This window comes from Leuciscus leuciscus, assembly GCF_965113295.1.
Source record: "Leuciscus leuciscus genome assembly, chromosome: 9".
NCBI lineage: Eukaryota > Metazoa > Chordata > Actinopteri > Cypriniformes > Leuciscidae > Leuciscus > Leuciscus leuciscus.
In genome coordinates this window covers 38,497,293-38,525,187 of record NC_138733.1, presented here as the reverse complement: position 1 = coordinate 38,525,187, position 27,895 = coordinate 38,497,293, and the positions used below count along the sequence as shown (strand labels likewise).

Below are 27,895 nucleotides of genomic sequence, written 5' to 3'. Positions count from 1 at the left end.
CGAGCAAAAGCAGCAGGCGAGAGCAGATCAAGCGCGAGCGCGTGGGGAATGATCATGCGCGCACGCTAGGGCTTGTATTGCGTGCAGAGATGATGTCATGCGCGCGCGCAGGGTTTGAATGAGCTCGCGAGTTCCCGTTTCTTCGCGTGTAGATCTGTTATCCTCTCGCGTATGTCATTTACCGCGCGCGCCCGCATCAGTTGTGCGCTCGTTTATTATTGGCATTGATTTGCCGCCATACGCAAACTACAGGAACAATAGAACATCATCTGAGTGTGTGTGAGTGAGTGTGTGTGAGAGAGAGAGTGAGTGTGTGTGTGTGTGTGTGTGTGTGTGTGTGTGTGTGTGTGTGTGTGTGTGTGTGTGTGTGTGTGTGTGTGGTGTGTGTGTGTGAGTGTCCTCCTCCTCTCCTCTGCCTCACGCTTCCTCTGAGCCTCTGCAAACTACAGGAACAACAGAACATCATCTGAGTGTGTATGAGTGAGTGAGTGAGTGAGTGAGTGAGTGAGTGAGTGAGTGAGTGTGTGTGTGTGTGTGTGTGTGTGTGTGTGTGTGTGTGTGTGTGTGTGTGTGTGTGTGTGAGTGAGTGTCCTCCTCTCCTCTGCCTCACGCTTACTCTGAGCCTTTGCAAACTACAGGAACAACAGAACATCATCTGAGTGTGTATGAGTGAGTGAGTGAGTGAGTGAGTGAGTGAGTGTGTGAGTGTGTGTGTGTGTGTGTGTGTGTGTGTGTGTGTGTGTGTGTGTGTGTGTGTGTGTGTGTGTGTGTGTGTGTGTGTGTGTGTGAGAGAGTGAGTGTGTGTGTGTGAGTGTGTGTGTGAGTGAGTGTGTGTGAGAGAGTGAGTGTGTGTGTGTGCGTATGTGTGTGTGTGTGTGTGTGAGAGTGTCCTCCTCTCCTCGGCCTCACGCTTCCTCTGAGCCTCTGCAAACTACAGGAACAACAGAACATCATATGAGTGTGTGTGTGTGTGTGTGTGTGTGTGTGTGTGTGTGTGTGTGTGTGTGTGTGTGTGTGTGTGTGTGTGTGTGTGTGTGTGTGAGAGAGTGAGTGTCCTCCTCCTCTCCTTGGCCTCACGCTTCCTCTGAGTCTCCGCAAACTACAGGTCTTGGCTAACCATTATCTACATGTTTGCGTCCTCTGCTGTGGTCAGTGGACTCAGGAATGGGGTCCTCATCATCACTGCTGTCCTCACTGCTGCTTTCCTCCTGTGGTGATGGTTGGTAATTGCCATCCAGGATGGGATCATCGTTGTCAGACACATCCAAATCTGAGTTGTCCCCATCAATTAAACCAAGCAGCTCTAATGCTCTTTGCACAGAAAAACGCTCTGGAAATAAAAACATGATAAAATCAAATACAAATTTATTTAATGTATGTATGTAGGTTTGCATTATTTATTTATTTATTCCAATGGGATAATATGCAAGCTAATTTACATGTGCACATTTTCACTTGCTATAACTGCCATACATATTATTTCTGTTATTTAACATGTTTTGTTATATTTGTTTAATCCATTCATGAATATTGAGTGTTGAGTTTAACTAGGAACTAAAGTACATTTTGCGTTGCACTCTGGCACTTTAAAAAAGGTGCAACAGGAAAAAACACATATTTGGTCAAAAAATTATTCTCCGTGTGTGGATTAAGGTTACACGTGTTTCTGAGTGAAGAAGAAAAGAAGATGTTTTTCATTTTTGTTTTTTGAACCGGGTATTTTCAAGTGAACTCATTCCCTCTTGGTTATGTGCAGCCAGCGAGGTATGTGTATTATGTTTGTATTTCCTGAGTATATTTGTATCTCTTCATAATGTGAACGTGATTATTTTTTACATTGTCATACTGTAGTTTGACGGTGGTTCCCTTTCGTAAAGGGAACTCCCGCTGCATCGATACTCGATACTTTGGGGAATGCCTTCGGCATGAAGCGTCTGAAGTCAACTATGGAACTATTCCAATGTTGATTGGTGCAACGTCACCCGTGACGTCGCATGTGACGGTGATCCGGAAGCTACAAAAGGGTCACAGGAACCAGGAAATGTTAGCTTCTGGTCTTCAGCAAGCGCTCTATGTCATCTTGTCTGTTCTATTTGGTGTTGTCTGTCCCGTGAAAAGAGTATTATTTATGGTGAATAAAAGAGAAGCTATTCAGGCAGTGTGCGTCCTCTTGCCCACGTTATTTAAGCGAGGGTGACACACACTCGCTTTGTGTAGTTTGTCTGGGAGTGGAGCATGCACGGGCGGTGCTCGAGGGCGCTGTCTGTGCAAACTGTTTTCAATGAAAAAGCTCCGCTCCCGTTTGAGCTTGTTCGATCAATTAGATCAGGCTCGCGTTTCCAGTGCATCAGGTCCCGCGTCTGTTGAGGCAGCGCGCCGCTTGTATGCATAGGATTCGCACGTGGGGCTGGCATATGATACTGAGACGGTTGCGACCCTTTCTCAGTGTTTATTAACCAGCTCCACTGGTCTCGCGCACGGTTCGGAAGCCCGCGCTGCGGCTTCTTCCGACCGTGTTAAAGACAGAGCGTTTGATTCGATCAAATAGATCAGGCTCGCGTTTCCAGTGCATCAGGTCCCGCGTCTGTTGAGGCAGCGCGCTACTTGTATGCATGGGATTCGCACGTGGGGCTGGCATATAATACTGAGACGGTTGCGACCCTTTCTCAGTGTTTATTAACCAGCTCCATTGGTCTCGCGCACGGTTCGGAAGCCCGCGCTGCGGCTTCTTCCGACCGTGTTAAAGACACAGCGTTTGATTTATCTGGCTCCGAGGAGTTAGATATTATTTATCAACACTGAATCACGTGGATATGGGGATTCGCCACCCCATATTCCCGTTAGTGAGGAGTTGCTGGAGGTTGTAATCTGGGCAGTGGTTAAATTAAATGTTAAATGGCCATATAATAAGCAGGAAGCGACTAAGAAAAATAAAATGAATGAGCGCTTCCTGCAGACCCAGTCGCAATCTTCGTGTCAGAGCCTTCCCTTTTTTCACTGATCTCCATACTGAGGTATCGAGATCATGGAAAAATCCATTTTCATCTCAATTATTTCCCCCCCATGTATATATTTACTCATCCATTAGGGAATCTAATGAAAATGGTTATGAGGTGATGGCTCGGGTTGAGGAATATTTTGCGAAATATTTTCTCCCCGACATTGCGTCACCCCTGATAGCTCAGATACTTCCCTCCAAATCTCGTACATCGAATTTGTTAGGGAAAGCATATATGGCGGTGGGTCGAGCCGGTGCATGCCCACACACAATGGGGTTATTACAGGCATATCTGGCTGACCTCCTCAAGCAGGTGGATGATAACTGGGAGGTCTCACTCAATGGTATTACTGAATTTCATAGAGTAGCTGACTTATCTCTCCGTATTATTAAAGAGACGGTCCGTGCTATTGGCCGTTCTATGGCAGCACTAGTCGTCTCAGAGAGACATTTATGGCTTAATCGCTTGTGGATCGGGGAGAAAGACAGGGCTTTCCTTCTCGATGCTCCCCTTTCACCTTCCGGCCTCTTTGGCGACGCGGCAAGATCCGTTGTCGAGAGGCTTCAGGAGGCAGAGCGACAATCAGCTATCCCCAGTTGTCAGTCCAGGTCTCATGGGGTTGCTGCCAGGGGGCAGCCTCATGGGACAGCCGCCAGCTCCTCATATTTTGAGAAGGTTTCCTCTCGTGCCCCCCCCGTATAAGGCTTGGGGCCAGAAGAAACATTCTCGCACGAAGCACTCCATACCGAAGACAGGTCTGAGGACTGTCTCTCGGGCTAAGATGGCTTCAACTAAGAGGTCTTGTCGTAACACGCAGACCCTTATGGGCATTCCCCCAGGAGAGCGAGTACAGGAGTCTCGCCCCCTTATGCAGCCCTTAGGAAATCGATGTTTGCTACCTGCCGCCGATGGCGCTTCGGGACACATCGGCTTCCAGCGAACACAAATCGCAGTATCTGCCCGATGACGTTGCGGCCCTGTCGAGTTCGCCGCCTCTCAGGAGGTCTGTAGAGAGCATATTTCGGTTAGTTCCTGCCAGTTAGCTGCTTCAGGTCACCGAAGCCATTTGGAAATTTATAGCCGAGGCCAGTCTCGAGGGACTGGTCCCCATAATGGCATATTTAGACACCCCGAGGGGTCTTCAAAATATATCCTAGGGGGTCCTGCTTACAGTGGAGCTAATATACAAATATTATCTACTAAGGGTGGTTCACATGTCGGCCAGCCCCGAGCAGGGTCGGTTCTTGGAACAGGAAGTCTAGTCCCTCTTAACACAGGAAACCTCAAAGTGGGCTCTTCCTAAAAGAAAAAGAGAAAAAATGGTTACGGGAGCCTGGGTTCTACAGCTGGCACTTCATAGTTCCTATGAGGGGGGGAGTTAGGCCTTATTTTGGATCTCATGGTACTGGATCAACCTCCGAGGGGGTTCAGATTCAAGTTACCGACTGTCAGTCAGACCAGCTCCGAGGACTGGTCTGTCTTGATAGATCCACAAGCTCCTTAACTCCTCTTTCCCTTCTAACCCTATCACAGGAAGTTTCCGAGATCCGCTTTTGGGGGGAAAAGCGCATCAGTTCTGGACTCTTCCAGTCGGCCTAGCCTTATCCCCTCGCACCTTCACTAAATGTATGGACACGGCCCTTGCTCCATTGAGACTTCAGGGGGTCCGTATCTTATAGATGACTGGCTCATTTTGGCTCAGTCGAAAAGAACTAGCAATTCAACATCGAGATGTTGTTTTGCGTCATCTGAGGTGTGTGGGGTTGAGACTCAATGTGAAGGAAAGTTCCTTAACTCCTCTTCAGAGGACTACGTCCCTGGGAGTAGAGTGGGACTTAGTCACGATGCGGGCACAATTGTCTCCTGCTCGTATAAATACTATCTTAAACACATTGAAGAGTATTAGGTTAGGCCAGGCTATCACTGTCAAACACTTTCAAGGAGTTTTGGGTCTTATGGCTGCAGCTTCCACGGTAGTACCCTTTGGTCTGCTCCATATGAGGGCCTTGCAGTGGTGGCTCAGGAACAAGGGTTTTTGTCCTCTGGGAAACCCTTTTCGTACGATCAGAGTTACGCGCAGATGCCTTCGTTCTCTTGTCGTATGGAAGAAACCATGGTTCCTGTCTCAGGGCCCGGTTTTGGGAGCACCATGTGAGAGAAAAACTCTGACCACGGATGCGTCCCTAACGGGCTGGGGTACGGTTATGGAGGGCCGTTACACCCGAGGTACTTGGAAAGACCATCATCTCACATTGCATATTAATCGCTTGGAGATGTTGGCCGTATTTTTGCCCTGAGGCACTTCCTTGTAGACCTCAGAGGCCATCATGTTCTTGTTAGGACAGACAATATGTCGGTGGTCTCTTATATCAACTGCCAAGGGAGGATTGAGATCTCGCCCTCTTTGTAGACTGGCGCATCAAATTCTTCTTTGGTCCCAGGACAAATTTCTCTCCATCAGATCTATTTATATTCCTGGGGTTGATAATATGGGAGCAGACATCCTGTCGAGGCAGGGGCTGAGGCCCGGGGAATGGCGGCTCCACCCTGAAGTGGTTGAGTTTATATGGAGAGAGTTTGGCCGGGCGGAGGTTGACCTGTTTCGCTTATCATGAGAACTCTCATTGCCCGCTCTGGTACTCTCTCTCACATCCAGCTCCTTTGGGCTTGGATGCCATGGTACAGATGTGGCCGAGGTCACATCTGTACACTTTTCCCCCGATCGCTCTGCTCCCTGGGGTTCTAGAAAGGGTCAGGAGGTACGGAGTGAGACTACTCCTTGTAGCTCCGTACTGGCAGGCCCGAATTTGGTTTTCGGACCTTATTAGTCTCTTGGAGAGTTCTCCATGGAAAATTCCTATTAGGAGAGATCTTCTGTCTCAGGCTGATGGTACATTATTTCATCCCCGACCAGAGTAATGGAGACTATGGGTCTGGCCCCTGAGGGGGTCCCACCCATAATTAGGTTGCCCTTTCCACCGAGGTGGTCAGGACATCCATACTAGAACCCCACTCTACTAGGAACTAAACAATTAAGTTAGGGAGGGCATTGAACCCAGTTTATTACTGCCCACTGGCTTCAGTACTGGTGTTCCATCCCGCTCTCTAACGGGATCTCCTGTTCATGCTTAGGGCCTCTGTGGCGGCCTCAGTGCCCTCCGCAAGCCTCTAAGGGTGTTCTCGAAAGGACGTTCCCACTGAAACTCCATGTTCCTGTAGATTGGAGGATGAATCCTTTTCATCCAGCCTATTGGCATCAGGCTGATGGGTTATCCCTGGCACCCATCATGTCCTGTGGGTGAGGTATACGAATATATATTTGAGATATATAAGTATATATAGGAGAATCTATTGAGTCTGCTTCCTGCTCGTCTTACTCCCTGGAAGAGTGGTGGTGCTGCCCCCTCTTACTTGCTAGCGTGGGAGCCACTCAACGTTATTTTTGCCCGGTACTGAGGTACCTGTAGGCAATGTTAAGATTCTTCGGGTATTCCATCCTCCATCGCATGTGTCGGATGGTCAAGGTCGTAGCCTTTGAGGTTCCTACATTAGGCCTTAGGCTGAGAGGAGTCAGTCCATCTAGTTATGCATCAAGGGTTAGGAGCTATTCCCTTTATTAAGAGTACAGTTGGTTATCTAAAACCACTTATATTTGAAGTACAAGGTGCGCTTTTGCCTTCACCTCTCATCTAATATTTTCTACGGTCTGGGGCTCCCATCCATGAGGTCAGTCGAGCCTCCGGCTCCAGACCTCCCCTTCTTGCACCAAATCTTATGACAAGCTAGTTTGGATCTGCCCTCTACTCATTCTATCGTCCGTGAGTGTGCCAGATGCTTTACACCAGGGCGTTTTCTCTCAGTGTGGCGGCGTGGGTATTCGTTCCCCAAAGTATCGAGTATCGATGCAGCGGGAGTTCCCTTTACGAAAGGGAACGTCTCGGGTTACATACGTAACCCGAGACGATTTCATTGATGGTGAATGTGATGGCGGACAAAAAGATGACAAGAGCAATAAATCCATCAGTAACCAGAACCATGGTGTCGTTTATTTCCTGGAGGGAGTGATAGTCAAACTCGGACCTGCGTCAACGTTCCCGAACCTGCTCGTGCCCGGCCCGGACTGTGTCACAACTCGGCAAGACGGGATTTAACACAGATAAGCCCATGTTTAACATTAAGGACCTGCAGTTTATCAGTGTTTCATTAAGACGTCCATAAGTCAGACACTTAAGCGTGTGTTCTGAAAGGTGACAATAAGTTTGAACACTACAAAGGACTGTTTGTAACCTTAATAATGACTGTGGTTTAAATTGTATAAGGGGAATTTATTGATATTGTCTAAAGTAATTGATTATTTGAAAAAGGAGATTTTTTTTGTGCGATATCTTTCAGTTTTTTGAAGTTTTTATTATTTTCTAAGCATGTTCACTTAAATGTGGCCATAAGCAGTTTGTCAAGTGTAATTGACCAAGCCTTTACAATGTTTTTGCTTTAATTGAAGGGTGATTCTAAAGGACATTGACCTAATTTAATTTGATTGTTCACCTCAGAAAAAAAAAAAAAAAAAAAAAAAAAAAAAAAAAAAGGAAAAAATCTGCTAGGCAATTCCCAGATAATGTAAGATGTCACAAACAAGTGAAAAAGAACAAGTGTCAGAGAAGTCTGTAAAGCCTCGTAGAAGTGAAAGAGATCGAACATTAACAGAAAAGGGAAAGGAATTTCAGAAGGAGAAAGTGAAAGGATTGTTACTTCGCTTTGACAGTGTTTATGAACGCTGGAAAGTTTTGACTAAGGTGGCTAAAAAATCTGTAATCAAACAAGATCCCAGTGATATCCTCCAAGAACACATTAAATGTATTCAAAGAGAAGAATCTGAGCTGAACAGTGTTTGTGATGAATACAGAAAGATTGACAGCCCAGCTCATGACATGAGACGCAAGTTGGACAGATGTGCATCCATCACCAGAATTGTAATACAGAATGCACAGTCTCAGGTTCAAGGAAATGAAGAGGAGATTATTTGGCCTGATGCTTCATCTGTATTCGCGTCTTCAACCTCCAGTGTTTCACTTCAGGGCAGTAATTCTAAGTCTAATTCCATTCACTCTGCTGTATCCTCATCCAAAAGACAAGAAGCTGCTGCTGAGTATGCGCATACACAGGCTGTATTGAAGATTATGGATGAGCAAGAAAGCCACCAAGCAGAACTGCAGAGACTTGAAGCTGAGGATAAGTTGATAGTTGCAGACCAAGAAGCAGCTGCATCAACTCGCCGTCTTCAAAGAGAAAAGGAAGAAATCGAACGCAAGATAGAAAGAGAGAGACAAGAGGCTGCTCTCTTAAAGAGACAGCATGAACAGAATGCTGAAAGAAAAAGGTCAGTTGAAAATTTGAAAAGAGAGCTTGAGCGTTTGGAAGAGTTGAAAAGGCTTAATGCAGCCAAAGCAAAGCTTCAAGTGTACAATGCAAATGAGCTCTATCCAACCCAAGACTTTGTACCACAAAACTTTAAAGCTGAGTTGCCTACAGATATGCAGATCATAAATCAAGCGAGTACTGCTGATCAGCATCCACCACCGCTCAGAGATGTGACTCCTAGAAGTGAACTCCAAAATGACATGCGAGAGCTGGTGAAGGTCTTAGCTGAAGCTATGACAGCAAACAGGCTACCCATTCCAGAGCCTTCAATCTTTAGTGGAGATCCACTCAGGTTTAATCATTGGAAATCATCCTTTCAGACACTTATAGAGAAAAAGAATATTCCAACTGCAGAGAAAGTCTTCTTCCTTCAAAAATATGTCGGAGGAGCTGCTAGAGAAGCCTTAGAAGGTCATTTTCTGGCTGGTTCAGAAGATTCATACAATGCAGCATGGCACCTGCTCAATGAAAGATATGGCCAACCCTTTGTAATTGCCAAGGCTTTCCGAGACAAACTACATGCATGGCCAAAAATAGCTTCAAGAGAGAGTGCTGAGTTGAGGAAATTTGTGGACCTTTTACGCAGTTGCGAAAGCGCTATGGCTAACAATGAAAGTCTCCACATTCTTAATGATGGAATTGAGAATCAAAAACTTGCTGCCAAGTTACCTGACTGGTTAAGCTCCGGATGGAACCGAACAGCCACACAATATTTACTTGAACACGGAAGATTCCCAAACTTCAGTTATTTTGTGGCGTTCCTATCAATGGAGGCTAGCATCGCTTGCAACCCCATTACATCCTTCCATGCATTACGGCAAAGTGAGTCTGATAAAGCTAAGACCAGGAGCCAGACCATTATGACCTCCAAGAACCAAACTGTTGGTGCCAAGATCTTCACAACAAACACCAGCGAAAGGAAAATAGTCACATGTGTGTTTTGTAAAAAAACAGGACACAGCTTACACAAGTGCTACAAATTAAGAGAGAAGCCAGTTGCTGACCGTGTAAAATTTATACAAAGTGAAAAACTGTGCTTCGGCTGTTTGAGCCCTGGCCACCAGTCTAAGAGCTGCAGTAACCGGATGGTCTGCGATTCATGCTCAAAGAGGCACCCAACATGCCTGCACGAAGAACGTTCAAAAGGGGACCATGAACTAAAGAAAGAACAATCTAAGGAAAGAACTCAACCACAAGACGTCACAAAGGAAACAACCTCTAACAGAGTTGTGCAAGATACTAATAGTACACAGACGTCGGCAATAGTACCTGTCTATGTGTCAACGCCAAGTGATCCAGACAAGGAAGTTCTCGTCTATGCTCTGTTAGATACACAGAGTGACTCTTCATTCATTCTTGATGAAGTGGCAGATGTTCTTGATACAAACACTGAACAAGTGAAGTTAAAACTGTCTACGATGTCGTCAAAGGGGACGATCATTCACTGTAAAAGACTTAATAGCCTACAAATAAGGGGCCTATTTTCCTCCAAGAAGTTAACAGTGCCGACAGTTTACACTCGTGACTTCATCCCTGCTAATCGCACACACATCCCAGTGCCTGAGACAGCAAAGGCATGGCCTCATTTGGAGCATCTTGCTGACCACATCGCGCCTCAAAAGGATTGTGAAATTGGTCTGTTGATTGGGTACAATTGCCCACAAGCTCTAATGCCACGAGAAGTCGTTTGTGGAGAGGAAAGCCAGCCATTTGCTCAGAAGACTGACTTAGGTTGGAGCATAGTGAGTTATGGTGACCCAGGTGAACACTACGGTGATGCAATTGGAGTAAGTCACCGCATCATCGTAAAACAAGTCATGCCTGAAGTGAATGCAATGGTCAAGCTTAAAGGAGAAGTCCACTATATTTGCAACACCCAGGTCAGTGAAATGTTCTCTCCAGATGACATAATTAAGATGTTGGAATCTGATTTCAGTGAGAGAGGTGGAGAAGAGACAACCTTCTCTCAAGAAGATCTTCACTTCTTGGCTAAACTGAAAGACGGAATCAGACAGAAGCAAGACGGTCATTTTGAAATGCCCTTACCTTTCAAACAAGAAAGACCAAATCTACCAAATAATAAATCATGTGCTGTTCAACGTCTAATGTCCTTGGAACGAAAGCTCAGGAGAGACCAGCAATACTGCACTGACTACTTGGGGTTTATGAAAGACATCATTGCTCGTGGCGACGCAGAAAAGGTCCCTGAAGAAGAGCTGGACAATCAACCAGTCTGGTATATTCCCCACCATGGCGTATACCACCCCCAAAAGCCTGGGAAGATACGAGTGGTTTTTGATTGCTCAGCAAGGTTCCAAGAAACGTCACTGAATGACCAACTTCTTACTGGTCCAGAGCTCACAAACACCTTGGTGGGAGTTCTTTGTAGGTTTCGCAAAGGCCCGATTGCCATCATGTGTGACGTTGAAAAAATGTTTCACCAGTTCCATGTAAGGCCTGAGCACCAAGACTATCTAAGGTTCTTATGGTGGGAGAACGGTGATCTAGAGTCTCCACCCTCAATTTTTCGGATGAAGGTCCACCTATTTGGGGCAGCCTCCTCACCTGGATGTGCCAATTTTGGACTTAAGCATCTAGCCGCTCAAGGTCAGGATAAATTTAACCCAAGCACTGTTAAGTTTATCCAAAGGAATTTTTATGTTGACGATGGTCTGGTATGCGCAACATCTGACGCTGAAGCAATCCAATTGATTAAGGAAGCGAGAGAGCTTTGCAGCACAGGCAAGCTTAGACTACACAAATGTATCTCCAACAGCAAGGAGGTAATGAAATCAATACCGAAGGACGAGTGTGCTGAAAGTGTCAAAGACATGGATATGGCTTTGGGTGAGCCACTCATGGAAAGAGCTCTTGGCGTTCTATGGTGTGTATCCTCTGATGACTTCCAGTTCAGAGTGACTGTCAAGGAACACCCAAATACCAGAAGAGGAGTACTTTCTACAGTAGCTTCTATCTATGATCCATTGGGGTTCGTAGCGCCTTTTATTCTCCGTGGAAAGCAGATCCTACAACAACTGTGTCGAGACAAAGTAACTTGGGATGAGCCACTCCCACAAGAGCTGAGAGCACAGTGGGAAATCTGGCTACAAGATCTTCAAAATTTATCTAATGTAAGGATCAGGAGGTGCTATATCCCAGATAACTTCAAGGATGTCAAGCAGTACGAACTTCATCACTTCTCAGATGCAAGCGTCATCGGTTATGGGCAATGTACGTACCTCAGAGCAGTCGACGTCAAGGGAGATGTTCACTGCACTCTAGTCATGGGAAAAGCACGAGTTGCTCCTACCAAAGTAACCACAGTGCCACGGCTTGAGTTGTCGGCTGCAGTTGTTGCAGCAAGAACAAGTGTTATGCTCAGAAATGAGCTGGAAATAGAGGGTCTTCAAGAATATTTTTGGACTGACTCAAAGGTCATCCTCGGCTATATAAACAATGATGCCAGACGGTTTCATGTGTTTGTAGCGAACAGAATCCAAAGAATCAAGTCCACTACAGATCCTGAACAATGGCACTTTGTAAAGTCTGAAGATAATCCTGCGGATCATGCGTCGAGAGGTCTCTCCGCAGATCAGCTTGTTGCTTCAAATTGGTTCACTGGTCCAGACTTTTTATGGGAAAGAGAGCTACCCAGAGGAGATGCTATGGTGGGAGAAGTCTATGATGATGATCCGGAACTTCGAAAGGCCCTGGTGCTCAACACCAAGGTGAGGGAGGAGAGGTCATTGTTAGACCGCCTAACAAAATTCTCTGACTGGAAAAGAGCTGTCAAGGCTATCGCTCTTCTAAAGCGCCATGCTAAGCAGATCAAGGGCATCAAAGATAAAGTAAGTGGAGCTACAAGTATTGAGGAACGAAAAGAAGCAGAGCTGTTTATAATCAAGTTGGTTCAGAGGGAAGCATTCAGCAGTGAAATCAGAGGTATAAAGCAGGGCAAAGAAGTAAAACCCAAAGACAAAGTAAACAAACTACACAAACTGAGTCCGTTTGTAGACGAGCATGGTGTGCTTAGGGTTGGAGGACGTTTGACAAGATCTGTTCTTCATCCACATGTCAAGCATCCTGCCATTGTGCCAAATAAGAGTCATGTATCATCGTTGCTTATTAAGCACTACCATGAAAAGGTGCATCATCAAGGAAGAGGAATAACTGCCAACGAATTGCGATCCAATGGAGTATGGGTCATAGGATGCAGCAGTGCAGTTGCCTCACACATTTACAAGTGCACAACATGCAGAAAGTACAGAAGGAACACACAAGATCCAAAAATGGCAGATTTGCCAGAGGAAAGAATGGAAATTACACCTCCTTTCACATATTGTGGCATAGATTGCTTTGGACCGTTCTATGTGAAGGACGCAAGAAAGGAACTAAAGAAATATGGTCTTATTTTCACCTGTATGTGCTCTAGAGCCATACATATTGAAATGCTTGATGACCTCACTACAGATGCCTTTATCAACGCATTGCGTGCATTCATCGCGATACGCGGACATGTAAGACAGTTGAGATGTGATCAAGGCACTAACTTCGTAGGTGCAAGAGGAGAGTTCATGAATGCAATAAAGAATTTGGATCATGAACAGTTGAAGGAACACGGATGTGAGTTCATAATGAACTTCCCATCATCAAGCCACATGGGAGGTGTATGGGAGAGACAGATAAGGACGATCAGAAGTGTTTTAACCGCAATCCTTGACCAGTCTGCTAAACGACTCGACAGTGCCTCGCTCAGAACCTTTCTGTATGAAGTGATGGCTATTATAAATAGCAGACCTCTGACAATTGAGCATTTAAATGACCCAACAAGCCTTGAACCTCTCACGCCCAATCATATTCTTATGATGAAGTCTAACATAGTATTCCCACCTCCAGGTGAATTTGTGAGTCAGGATCTATACTTGCGCAAGAGATGGCGCCAGGTGCAGTTTTTGGCAAACGAATTTTGGTCAAGGTGGAAGAAGGAATATCTCCTTAATCTTCAGCAAAGACAAATATGGCAGAAAGAGAAGAGAAATACGAAGGTTAACGACATTGTCATCCTGCAGGAGGACAGTTCTCCACGTAACCAATGGAGATTGGCAAGGGTAACAGAGGTGTATCCGAGCACTGATGGAAATGTCCGAAAGGTGAAACTGTTAATTAGTGACTCGACCTTAGACAGCCAAGGAAAACGCATTTCCAAGCCAGTCTACCTTGATAGGCCTGTACAAAAGACAGTTTTACTGCTTGAGGCAGAATAAAGGTTATAGTTGCCATTTCATGAATACAGCATTTTGTCGCTGCAAGATTTAAGGCATACTATAGGGTTGAAATTAGGTGTAAAAAGGTTTCAATTCTGAGGTGAAATGACAAAATAGTCATTTGGTGGGAGTATAACTGCCATACATATTATTTCTGTTATTTAACATGTTTTGTTATATTTGTTTAATCCATTCATGAATATTGAGTGTTGAGTTTAACTAGGAACTAAAGTACATTTTGCGTTGCACTCTGGCACTTTAAAAAAGGTGCAACAGGAAAAAACACATATTTGGTCAAAAAATTATTCTCCGTGTGTGGATTAAGGTTACACGTGTTTCTGAGTGAAGAAGAAAAGAAGATGTTTTTCATTTTTGTTTTTTGAACCGGGTATTTTCAAGTGAACTCATTCCCTCTTGGTTATGTGCAGCCAGCGAGGTATGTGTATTATGTTTGTATTTCCTGAGTGTATTTGTATCTCTTCATAATGTGAACGTGATTATTTTTTACATTGTCATACTGTAGTTTGACGGTGGATTTCATTGATGGTGAATGTGATGGCGGACAAAAAGATGACAAGAGCAATAAATCCATCAGTAACCAGAACCATGGTGTCGTTTATTTCCTGGAGGGAGTGATACTTGCATATTACATTTTTACTAACATTTTCAACCCAACTAATTTAAGTATGTATGATCAAATCAAATACAAATTAATTTAATTTATGTATGTAGGTTTGCATTATTTATTTATTTATTCCAATGGGATAATATGCAAGCTAATTTACATGTGCACATTTTTACTTGCATATTACATTTTTTGACTAACATTTTCAACCCAACTAATTTAAGTATGTATTTAGTGATTTGATTGTTATTCATTTCATTGGGACCATGTACAGCTTTTTAGCTGCATCAGAGCTTGCTTTTTCCCATTTTATGTGTGTGCATGTTTACTAGCATATTAGCTGTTTCGAGGAGGTTCAGTCCATAAGTACACGTATGTGTACATCATGTTTAGCGACCTACAAAGTTGCTAGTTTTACACTTTTTTTTTTAAATTTGCATGTCATGACAAATATACAAGGCTTTTATAAATATCTAAATCAGAATAAGCCATGAAATATAACAGAACTTCTTACCTGGTCGACGTTTGTGTATGGAGCTACCACTTGCATCTTCCCTTGTGTTCGCCGCCATTTTGAATTCTTCTTCTTCTTCTTCTTTTGGATTTGGTTGGCGGCTGGCACCCAGCTTATAAGTGCATTGCCGCCACTTACCGGACTGGGGTGTGGTACATTCGATGGCAGAGGAGAAAAAAAACAAAAACAAAAAAAAAACACCCTTAAACCCTATACATTAACCCTGTTTCCCTCAAGTATTTATATACATGCCTCCTAATGTTTCCTGATCTTTGCAACATGTTTTCTACTGTGAAACTAACACTTTCCTTTTGCAGTGCGACTTTTAGTTCTCTCCTCTCTCTCTCTCATATTCCTTACATTCCATAAGAACATGCTGTACAGATTCAGATTGCTCACATGATCTACATTGCCCCGTAGGATGTTTCCCAATTCTTTGTAACGTGCTGTTAAGCTCCGTGGGTCCTAATCTAAGGCGGGTGATGACCGCCTCCTCCTTCCTGCTTCCGCCCACCACTCCTCCCTTCCCCACCAGTTTTTGTATGCTATAAAAGTGTCTTCCTGTCTCATTGATATCCCAATACTCCTGCCAAACTTTTTGCATTTGCATTTTAATAATTGCCTTCTGCCATTTTGAATTTTGACCGTAGTGTGTTTTTAATTTCTGACACCACCAGATGGCAGTGTAAGTACCCCCATGCATGTCCATACCACACCAATTCAGCAGTGAACCAGAGCTCGTCTACGGAGAGCCTGTCCACTCCCTATTAAGCCCTATACGCTGATTTCACGCAGCCGTTATTTTGAAATCGAGAGCGAGGCTCCGGTGGGAAGAAAACCGGAAGTGTCGCCTTTAATCACAGGAGAGTCGTGAATGTGATAGCGTATTGTTGTGTTTAATGATGTTGTGTCAATTCTAAAAATGTACAAACATTTCTTTCATACTTTAGACTATATACAGTGAAATTCATTTATAAATAAAATACATTTTTTATATATAATTCAGAATGTAAAAAACGAAGCAGGAATGAACTATATACATATCCTATATTGGATATTAACATCCAATAGTGTAAATCGCGGCAGCAGCTTCAGGTTGGTAATCCAAGGCATTGTTGTTTATCTTTACTTCCGGGGTTCTTCCCACCGGAGCCTCAGTTTCGATTTCAAAATGGCGGCTGCGTGAAATCAGCGTATTGTACCGAATTTTGGTTGTAGTACCACCAGAGTTCCACTGGGGGCGCTCGCCATGAGTGCAAAATGAATGGGAGTCAATGGGGCTAGACGGCTAAATTTGTCTCTTTCACCCGATTGCCGTTGAGAAATCTCAGATGTGATTGTAGATTTTGCAAGTTCAACATGGGTTTTAGGTCGAAAGTTGAATGAACGAGTACTTATGTCGTTTTGATTTCTTACAGGTTGAGTTGTTGTTGCCCATAACACGCTAGCATTCTGCTAATGACGTCAGCATTCTGACGTCATTGACATTTTGAAAGACTTTTTTTAAATCAAATAAGTGACTCTAAAAAATCTAACACCCAGCAATGTGTAATTTCTTTGCATCTCCTTTCGAATACAACATTCAAATTACTAGACAAAAAATTATATCCTGAGAAAAGTGGATTTTGAGGGGTATACCGCCATTGACCTCCATTCATTCTGCACTCGTCCTGTGAGCGCCCTCATATGGAATCAGAGTGGAACTGCAACCAGTTCAGAAGCCGGAAGTGTAGTGAGAGTGAAACTTCTCGCCATATTAGACATTCTCTGAGTGAACACAATTGTGGACATAAGAGCTAAAATGTGCTGTCCACGTATGTGGCCACTAGGCCCTAAGAGGTTAAAGGAAAATCCATCTTTGCAGTGCATACACAGAATTGGCATCAGATCAGGCATTCATATATTTTCACTGCATTTACAATTGCATAAATAAAGCCATGAGATCGTTCAAATTAGAAATCAGAGAAAAAGAAGAAAAAAAAATACTTGTAATATAATGTCCACATAGAAACTGTTATTTCAAATTGTAATAATACATCACAATACTGTTGTTCATAGCCTAGGCTACTATATTTTAATCAAAAAAACGCAGAGGATAAGAGACTTATTTCAAAAACATTTAAAAATACAACTGACCTTACGTAGGCCAATAGCAGCGCTTGGTAGTCGTGACGTACGTACGCCAACAGCAGCTGCAAATCAGAAGCATTGCCGGAAATACCGACTGTTTTAACCAACAAACGTAGAATTTGTAGTGTTCTTGTCGTGTTTAACACAATCTATACTTGATGTCGCGAGTATATCCATCGTGACAAATCCAAGCTTGAATTTCCAGTTACCGTCGTACAGAAAGACAGGTCGACTCTGCGCTATAAATAGCCCCCGCGCGTACTCATTTATTGTCGTGTAGAGCGATGAGGACTGTATCCGCCCATTGATCGCTAGAAAAGATTGGCAGATCTGGGCGGGTACACCCTCATCGCAGCACGGCGTTCTTTTGATCTTATTTCATTTATTATACATTTAAATAGTCCAACAAATGCTTACCCAATTTAGGTTGTATCAGGTTAGGTTTCAATATGTGGTATCGTCAGGTTTTCATACCTCAAATTAAAACACAGTCATATATGTCTAATGGTAACAAAATAAAAAAACAAACTAACATTGTGCCCTGTATCATGAAGAAAACACATGTTTATTTTGTGTTACATGATACCTATTGGTGTTGCCCATACCGTATGAACAGTCCTAATTCAGGTTAAGAATACACTGTGACAGAGGCAAAAAAAAAAGAGAATACAAATTATAATAATAACAATCATGATTACCATGACGTCATGCATGCAAAACAGAGAGAAACGACTCAATCCTATTAGAATAATTACACAATATACACTGTTACCAGCCTCTTAAGGCCCAAGCTGTTTTTTTACATGCATTTTTTATTTCTCTTTGCTATTTGGGATTGTTGGAACCTAATTAGAATAAAAACTAAGTATCATCTTTTGATATGATGTACTTTTAGAGAAAAATGATGGCCACATACGTGGACTCATGGTCCGAACTTCCATAAAACACAATAAAGTCACCTTTGTGTAATAGAATGAAAAACTCTTTATTTCAGCTTGAACACAGCAGTTTTTTTCCTGACTGTTTTTTAATATGGAGGAACCAAGGAACATGGACTACAGGAACAACAGAACATCGTCTGAGTGTGTGTGTGTGTGTGTGTGTGTGTGTGTGTGTGTGTGTGTGTGTGTGTGTGTGTGTGTGTGTGTGTGTGAGAGAGAGAGAGAGAGAGAGAGAGAGAGAGTGAGTGTCCTCCTCCTCTCCTCGGCCTCACGCTTCCTCTGAGCCTCCGCAAACTACAGGAACAATAGAACATCATCTGAGTGTGTGTGAGTGAGTGTGTGTGAGAGAGAGAGTGAGTGAGTGTGTGTGTGTGTGTGTGTGTGTGTGTGTGTGTGTGTGTGTGTGTGTGTGTGTGTGTGTGTGTGTGTGTGTGGGTGTGGGTGTGTGTTTGTTTTTATCACATGGTGGGGTCCTCACCATGTTAGCACACTCACAAAGTGGGGACCAAAAACATGGTGGGGACCAGTTCCCCGGTCCCCACAATGTTTTGCTTGTAATAGTCTCAGGGGGCGTTGCTGATATGCCTAGTGCAGTTTTTTTCTAAATCCCCACCATGAGCATATACCTGATCTCCGTGTGTAAGTGTGTATCGCAGCGCTGCTCTTTAGCGCTCCTGTAGTATGTTCGCGGAACTGCACCCGTAAGCACACTTGTGACGTAAGACGCACATTTCACCAACTGCTCATGCGCAAAACAATCGCTTAATCAAACGACGACGAGATCACGGTTATTGGTTTCAATCAACAGTATTAATCCATTTTACAGGTAATTAGACAATTTTTTTATGTTATATTCGATAATTAAATAAAAACACATCACAAGTTCGAATAATTTAGAAAGATTGTTGAATTACATGACCTAATGGAGTTTTCTAATGAGGTGTAATTGATGTTATTCGTTGACTGTGGCGAATATACTATTGATAAACTTTAGAATATACATGTCGAATTGCATGTCCATAAATAATTTAAATTATTTAACGTTACTTGTTGACTGCGCGTGGTGTAGTGTGTGGTAATTTGCCAAACGGCGGGAGATTTAAGCGAGCGGAGCGGAGCGGCCTTCGTGAATCCCCGGGGTGACGCTGAGACGAGCCTGGCTTCTTCATCAACATGAGACGGAGGAGAATTAGACCAGCAAAAGATGCCGAGGACCATGTCATCAATGCCACTGATAAGACCGACGCACTGGAGGCTAGATACATAAATGATCATAAAGGTAGGTTTGTACAGAGTTTATAAATGTGAGTTGACTGTAAAGATTTGGTTTTATTATCGTACTACGGAGCTCAGCCCATGACGCGGGAAAAATGTATATAATGGCGGCCATGAATTAGAACCTATTTTTTTACAGTCTATGATTAGAACACATTCCCAATTAATGTTGATTAAACTAACACCAAGCAACAGATTAGTAAATCGTGGTTATGAATAAACGAGTTGTCGAATGAATTCTCTTATATTATCATTCTGTATAGCCCGCATTAATGAGTACGGCTCCTTATTGTAACTATCTTAACTATGGTAAGTTATGTGTGGTAAATTCACAATTAACGTTACTTACCACAGATTCTTAACTATGATATTTTATGTCAAATGACCCAATACTTTTGTAACTATGGTTATCTTCAAAAGTATGGGCTCTGGGGTCATTTAAAACCTATAAATATGAGGGATATTTTAAAATTGTGATTTATTTTTTGTTTAAAAAAATCTGATTACTTATAATTATTTACTCATTTACAAATTATTAATTTTTTAAAAACATTTTAGCAGTTTTGCATTAAATTGTCTGCAGTAGTTCTCTATAAATGTATTTGAAAAAGCCATTAGTCTTGAAGGTGTTCTTAGAGATTTATTGTCAAAAGGTGTTGAAACCCTGGTTAAACTATTACATAAGTTATTTATAATGGGCTAACCATCAGTGTATTATTAAATGTCTAGAAGGGATTGTATTAACACATTTTATTTGTTTACCCTTTTTTTCAGGTCGTGGAGTGTTTGCATTGGCTCCTTTTAATAAAGGAGATTTTGTTCTTGAATATAGGGGGGAAATTATTGCTTTAATCGAATCTGAACGCAGAAGAGAGGTCAATCAAAATACTGTGTTTATGTTTGACTTCATCTGGCAAAACAAGAAGTGGTGGTAGGTTTTAAAAATAGTTAAATAATTTTTAAATTTACATAAAAAAAAAAATTCTTTGTGATTATGTCCTAATTTGTTTGTTGTTATGGGCTGGGTTTCCCAATAACGTTGTCTCTTAGCGCACTATGAAGACTCTTAAGGTATACAGTGTTTCCCCTAGGTTTACAGCTTTGGGGGTGGGGAAAATTGACACAGACAAAAACACTTAAGAGTCATGGTGTTCATTTGTTTCTTTTAATGGCAGCAGTGAATAGCCTATATTAACTGAACAATTATTTGAACTGTACATTAAACTAAACATTGGGACATTTATATTTATTAGAGATGCACCGATTATATTTTTCTTGGCCGATTCCGATTTCCGATTTTTCATTGAGTTTGACCTGCCGATACCGATTTTAACCGATTCCGATTTCATTTTTTCTAACCACTTTACAGCACACACAAATATTTATTTTCTATCTTTTCTTTAATAGAACATTTTGCATAGAACATAAAACATTTTTTGAACAGATAATCGCTATAAAATGGAACTATATAAATTACTCCTGGTGTGGGAAATTAAGTTAACTAAAATTAAACTAAAAGAAAGCTTATACTGTATATTCTGACTAGTTTACAATTTTTATTTTTTATAAAACACCATATAGTACTTTTACCCAAACTGAATACTAAAAACAAGTTTAAATGGGTAAATTTTCTATAAATGTTATTTTCTGACATAACCTATTCCAGTTCTTGTTAAAACACACTAGACATGCAAATTCTGTGCATTTTGGGCACTTTTTGTGTGAAATAATACTTATTTTGGCCATCAAAAGTGTGCTTTCACTTTAATTGAGCGTGAGCAGCAGCAAAAATAGACTCGGCGCCGAAACCCTTCACTGCTGCTCACGCGACGCTCCTGCTCGCGGTGTGAATGCACTCATTGATTAACATGCACGCCGAAAAAGCTACTCCGGCTGCTACTCGCAGTAGAGCGAGTGTTGCCATCTTCAGTTCCCTGTGAGCGTTTAAAAAACGCAAATATTTTTGTCTGGTTTTCATCTGGTTGATGCGACATATTTCCCACTGCGCACGCTCTGTCCGCTAGTGCTCATCTGTATGTGTCGCAAGTGTTTGTGTGTGAGTGTGTGCGCGTGCGCACTCATTGGGATAATTGTAAACGCGCAAACACAGCCATCGTGGAAATAAGATAAATAACATATTACTTAAGGGCTATTTAGTTTGTTTAATAAATTAACAAATTGCAATCTGGCGCTATAAAGAAAATCAAATCAAATTTACTTGACCTCCAAGGGGGGCGGGGCAAGCCGTTAGTAGGGTGGGGCGCCCCCCTTATATAATGGTAGGGGAAACACTGGTATAACTTAACTGAAGGTATACCATTTCTAGGCGTGTTCCCCGAACCATACCTTAAAGCAGTGGTTCTCAAACCTGTCCTGGAGGACCACTAACACTGCAGGTTTTCGTTGTCTCCCTAATCAAACACACCTGATTCAACTCATCAGCTCATTATCACATGGGTTAATGAGCTGATGAGTTGAATCAGGTGTGTTTGATTAGGGAGACAACGAAAACCTGCAGTGTTGGTGGTCCTCCAGGACAGGTTTGAGAACCACTGCCTTAAAGGGATAGTTTGGCCAAAAAAGATATTTAACCCATGATTGACTCACCCTCAAGCAGTTCGAGATGCACATGTCAATCTTTTTTGATTGATGGCGTTATGACGTAGCGTAGGAAGCGCCGTGACGTAGAACGAACGTAGAGTTTTGTTTTGCTCTGCTGTCTGGCTGCGCTGTCACGTTCGTTCTGCGTCATGACGCTTCCTACGCTACGTCATACGCCAGCATCCATCTCCGTGAACGCTCGTCGACCGCTACCGGAAGCCAGTTATTTTCGTTTATAAAGTTTTAAATATGTATATTTTTATGACAAAACCGCACGGATTACCCTCAGAAGGCCTTCGTTTATCCCCCTGGAGCCGGATGGATTACTTTTCTAAAGCATGCATGCACATTTTGGGACTTGAAGGAGTGGACCCCATAGCTTCACATTATAACCACTGAAAGATCTAAGACATTTTCTAAAATAACTGAAAATGTGTTCGTCTGAAAAAAGATTGACACGTGCATCTCGAACGGCTTGAGGGTGAGTAAATCATGGGTTAAAAATCATTTTTGGCCGAACTATCCCTTTAAGAAGTTGCTTAAGATATTCCTTCTTACGTGTGACGTTACCCGGTGCTGTCCGTGGCGATGCTGCTGAATTGGTTGATATCGATGGCTCGAAAATCAGTTATTCTCTCATGTTTATGTGAGAAAGCGGTGTTCTTTATAAAAGAAGCACTTCAGAAATAGTTGAAATTGCATTTATTAGGACTCATGGGATATTATAAAAAATAATCCAAACTATAATAGCCTATAATAACCTAGCCTACATATTTTAAATTGTATCATATATTGCTGCCATAATAACCATTTAAATTTGTATGTGCTTTCTTCTTTCACATTTTTGTTCGCTGAGGTGGAGCTGCGATGAAATATTGTTTTTTACTTTCCAGCATTTCAGTAATAAGTGTACATTTTACGTACGGTGCTCGGTAGTGATCAAAAAGGATTTAAACAGTGAATTTTTAATCTCTTCTTGTAAACTCAAGAGATGTGGATTCAGACGGCAATTAAATTCCCACACGACCAGTTTGTCAAAAAACAGTAAGTACAAATTTGGCCAGGGATTTTTACGCGGGTTGGGTGAGAAAAAACATTGATGATATGGATTCGGACGGCACTAAAATCACAGACTCACCCCTGTAAATGTTTAAAATACCGGACGAGCCCATGAGAAACAATATTAGCGTCCGAATAGGACTTAACTGACAGTAGCCTATGCTTTCACTGGCCTTTAAAAGTGTCTTTAATTAAATTAATAATATTGTATAATAATATAATTAAAAATCTAACAACAATCAGTGTAATGACAATGTTATTCTTTGCATGAAAACACTTGAATTAGCCTAATTGAACACTGTCTGGGTGTATTAAAACTTTAGAATTATATTCATATAGACCTGCAACAGTGATAAGGTGAAGCTAAGAGTGGTCCAGACCAACCTTCCGAATGCATGACTTACAGAAGGTATACTTAACTAAGTACGTTTCGGGAAATACATATTAACGATAAGGTACAGCTTAAAGGGGCTATATGCAACTTTTTCCCCAAAATAAACGTAACAATAGCCTTTTTATTTTACCATTTATGACTCAAACATCTCCTGATGAGCATACTGACACCTTGTCCGCTCACAGTGGGAGCACCTATACTGCCGTGCAAAGGCAAAAGACCGTAACCTCGTTTTTGGTCGAAAATGAGTTATTTATATTTTTGGCACATTCAAGACCTTCTTTATCATGTGAATAAGTATCTAGAATCAATTCGGGGTTTTTTTCGAGAAAATAATGATTTGTCTTAACAGTAACTTCCAAAAGCCCACGAGAAACCAAGGCAGAACACCGTAACATCAGTTACCGCTCTTTGGCTTTGTTTTGGAACGTTAAAATTGAGTTACGGTGCTCTGCCTTTGTTTAGCCGCGCGTCAATATGAAGTTACTGTGCCGGTGTTCAATCAAATAATGCTACCTACCAGATTGTACGGTTATCTGCCTTTGTTTTAATGTCCATTAAAATTTTAATTACGGTGTAGCCTGTGTACTTTGTACAGCTGCCATCAGTCCCTCTAACTTCTGATGTCCTCAGAGCGGTCAGAACATTTAGTATGGTCTGAACCCGCTCCATCGACAAACGTGCGATATCGATCGCGAAGGATTATGCAGAGTTGACAGAAAAACGTTACACATTGCCGTATCAGATGAATACAACCAATAATTAAAGCTTGGCAAACTAGCTGGCAAAGTGCCAAAAACTTCGCCTTCAGCCCCGCCCTAAACGCGGTCGAGTCAACACTGGACTAATATATCTATGGAGGTATTTTGTCATGTCAAATGTATTAATAATGCCATCAGAATGCAACCAAAGCCCAGGATAGCAATAAGTAGATGGCTATAAATAATTGTAAATCATACAAAATAAATGCCATGATCACTAGATTTTATACAGGTGTGTACATAATGATTTCGTTAATGGTGATCATCAGCAACTAAATATTGATAATGTGGAAGTTACTACTGCCTTTTGCCTTGGCATGACTTCTCACTTTTTGCTGACAATACAAAGGCAGAGTACAGTAACTTTAAAATGTATATATCATTTTTTTATGTATATAATTTCCATTACTAAAACATCTATTTGCCAGATTTCCAGTGTCCTACCTATAATTAATTTGGCGGGACAACTAAAAATCTTTAAAGTAATTTTTCTCAGTTCCACACTCTAGTGACTTAAGGTCTTTTGCCTTTGTAGGGCAGTATAAGCCTGTATCCTATTTTTCCTATTTTCTGTCGGGTCGGATTTTTCGCGCGCTGTCTGCGGATGTGACGTCAAGCGCATTCATGTTAAACGTTTCAGATCACTCTGCCACCACCGCTAGTCAGCAAACAAACTTAGTTTCTCAAACAATATATGTATTTGACTGTTCTTACCTCTGTAAACATAATGTTGACTTCTTTGCAGTGGATGACTTGTGAAGTGTGCACGTACGAGAGCGAGCAGAAAGGAAGAGCAGTTCTGTTTTTTGGCCACAGGTGTCAGTCGCGAGTTTAAATTTCAGAAAATCGCATATAGCCTCTTTAAGGTGTAACTTAAGAATGACATAGCGTTAAGAAGGTTTCGGGAAACCCAGCCACGGTTTGTTAGGCTAAACCTTAATATAAATTCAATGTGTTTTTTTGTTTGTTTTTTTCTCCTCCCAAGCATTGATGCAACTCATGAGAACACCACTCTTGGCCGGCTTGTGAATGATGACTGCAGGAACCCAAATTGCATAATGAAAAAGGTTATTGTCGAGGGAAAGCCACATTTGTGCCTTTTTGCAGCAAAAGACATCATTCCTGGAGAAGAAATCTCATATGACTATGGAGGAAGTGACTGGCCTTGGAGAAAGGTTTGGCAAAATTTGTCTACTTTTCTCATTTTTACAGTTATGGGTGTGTATGTCTGTCTATCCATCTATCTCTCTATCAGTAGGGCTGTGCTAAAATATCGATAGAGCTAACTATCGCAGTGCTTTTTTTTTCACAATAGATTATCGATATTCCAACCTTTTTACAATACAGATTGTTTGAAAAGCTGCTTTACAGTGACAATAGGAAAATAATGCAACCAAGTTTGTTTCGGCTGTACAGCAGCTCTAGAAGAAAATAGCGTCATAGTCCATCCTAAGTTAGTTCACTACTTAGTTCATAATTTATTAATTTAGGTTGGAAAAAGCATTAGTAATTAATTTAGTTGATTTATATATACAGCCGCTGCTGCTCTTGAGAAAACAGTGATGTCATCGCCTAGCTCAGTTCAGTTCTCATATAATGCTGTCAGTGCAGGAGATCAATAATATTGTTGAATATTAACTCATTTTTTTAACTCTTTTATTATAGGCTACATGCACGGATGATGAAGACATGATGACAATAAAGAACTGCTCTGGGGATTCTGTTACAACTGCTGGCATTTCACGACGTACAGTTGAGGTACATATATTTAATATCTATGTCTATCCATCTCTCTCTCTATCAGTCTGACTGTCTATCCATCTCTCTATCAGTCTGACTGTCTATCCATCTCTCTATCAGTCTGACTATCCATCTCTCTCTGTCAGTCAGTCTATCCATCTCTCTATCAGTCTGACTGTCTATCCATCTCTCTCTATCAGTCTGACTATCCATCTCTCTATCAGTCTGACTGTCTATCCATCTCTCTCTATCAGTCAGTCTATCCATCTCTCTATCAGTCTGACTGTCTATCCATCTCTCTCTATCAGTCTGACTATCCATCTCTCTCTATCAGTCTGACTATCCATCTCTCTCTATCAGTCAGTCTGACTATCCATCTCTCTCTATCAGTCTGACTATCCATCTCTCTCTATCAGTCTGACTGTCTATCCATCTCTCTCTCTATCAGTCTGACTATCCATCTCTCTCTATCAGTCTGACTGTCTATCCATCTCTCTCTATCAGTCTGTCTGTCTATCCATCTCTCTCTATCAGTCAGTCTATCCATCTCTCTCTATCAGTCAGTCTATCCATCTCTCTCTATCAGTCAGTCTATCCATCTCTCTATCAGTCTGACTGTCTATCCATCTCTCTATCAGTCTGACTATCCATCTCTCTCCATCAGTCTGACTATCCATCTCTCTCTATCAGTCAGTCTGTCTATCCATCTCTCTCTATCAGTCTGACTATCCATCTCTCTCTATCAGTCTGTCTGTCTATCCATCTCTCTCTATCAGTCTGACTATCCATCTCTCTCTATCAGTCTGACTGTCTATCCATCTCTCTCTATCAGTCAGTCTATCCATCTCTCTATCAGTCTGACTGTCTGTCTGTCTATCCATCTCTCTCTATCAGTCTGACTGTCTATCCATCTCTCTCTATCAGTCTGACTGTCTGTCTGTCTATCCATCTCTCTCTATCAGTCTGACTGTCTATCCATCTCTCTCTATCAGTCTGTCTGTCTATCCATCTCTCTATCAGTCTGACTGTCTATCCATCTCTCTATCAGTCTATCTGTCTATCCATCTCTCTATCAGTCTGACTGTCTATCCATCTCTCTATCAGTCTGACTGTTTATCCATCTCTCTATCTGTCTGTCTGTCTATCCATCTCTCTCTCTATCAGTCTGACTGTCTATCCATCTCTCTATCTGTCTGTCAGTCTATCCATCTCTCTCTCTATCAGTCTGACTGTCTATCCATCTCTCTCTATCAGTCTGTCTGTCTATCCATCTCTCTCTATCAGTCAGTCTATCCATCTCTCTCTATCAGTCAGTCTATCCATCTCTCTCTATCAGTCAGTCTATCCATCTCTCTATCAGTCTATCTGTCTATCCATCTCTCTATCAGTCTGACTGTCTATCCATCTCTCTATCTGTCTGTCTGTCTGTCTATCCATCTCTCTCTCTATCAGTCTGACTGTCTATCCATCTCTCTATCAGTCTGTCTGTCTATCAGTCTATCTGTCTATCCATCTCTCTATCTGTCTGTCTGTCTATCCATCTCTCTATCAGTCTGACTGTCTATCCATCTCTCTATCAGTCTGACTGTCTATCCATCTCTCTATCAGTCTGACTGTCTATCCATCTCTCTCTATCAGTCTGACTATCCATCTCTCTCTATCAGTCTGTCTGTCTATCCATCTCTCTATCTGTCTGTCTATCCATCTCTCTCTCTATCAGTCTGACTGTCTATCCATCTCTCTCTCTATCAGTCTGACTGTCTATCCATCTCTATCAGTCTGTCTGTCTGTCTGTCTATCCATCTCTCTCTATCAGTCTGTCTATCCATCTCTCTATCAGTCTATCTGTCTATCCATCTCTCTATCAGTCTGACTGTCTATCCATCTCTCTATCTGTCTGTCTATCCATCTCTCTATCAGTCTGACTGTCTATCCATCTCTCTATCAGTCTGTCTGTCTGTCTGTCTGTCTATCCATCTCTCTCTATCAGTCTGTCTGTCTATCCATCTCTCTATCAGTCTTTCTGTCTATCCATCTCTCTATCTGTCTGTCTATCCATCTCTCTATCAGTCTTTCTGTCTATCCATCTCTCTCTCTCTATCAGTCTGACTGTCTATCCATCTCTCTATCAGTCTGACTGTCTATCCATCTCTCTATCTGTCTGTCTGTCTATC

The 27,895-nt window shown here is 42.1% G+C and overlaps 2 long non-coding RNA genes across 7 annotated transcripts in view; one reads left to right on the top strand and one right to left on the bottom strand.

Moving 5' to 3' along the window:
- LOC309506790 overlaps positions 1-27,895 on the top strand; it is a 141,919-nt gene that overhangs the window by 92,559 nt on the left and 21,465 nt on the right. For 5 of the 6 annotated variants that reach the window (XR_014208904.1, XR_014208905.1, XR_014208906.1 and 2 more), the window contains exon 3: positions 396-1,072. This is a non-coding gene — a long non-coding RNA (uncharacterized lncRNA). Of the gene's footprint in view, positions 1-395; positions 1,073-27,895 lie in introns of those variants that run through there. The other variant, XR_014208903.1, reaches the window with a different exon arrangement.
- On the bottom strand, positions 743-14,871 carry LOC309506818. The gene is made up of 2 exons (XR_014208938.1): positions 14,821-14,871; positions 743-1,330 (listed from the first exon to the last, which is right to left on the bottom strand). It is a non-coding gene; the product is annotated as an uncharacterized lncRNA (long non-coding RNA).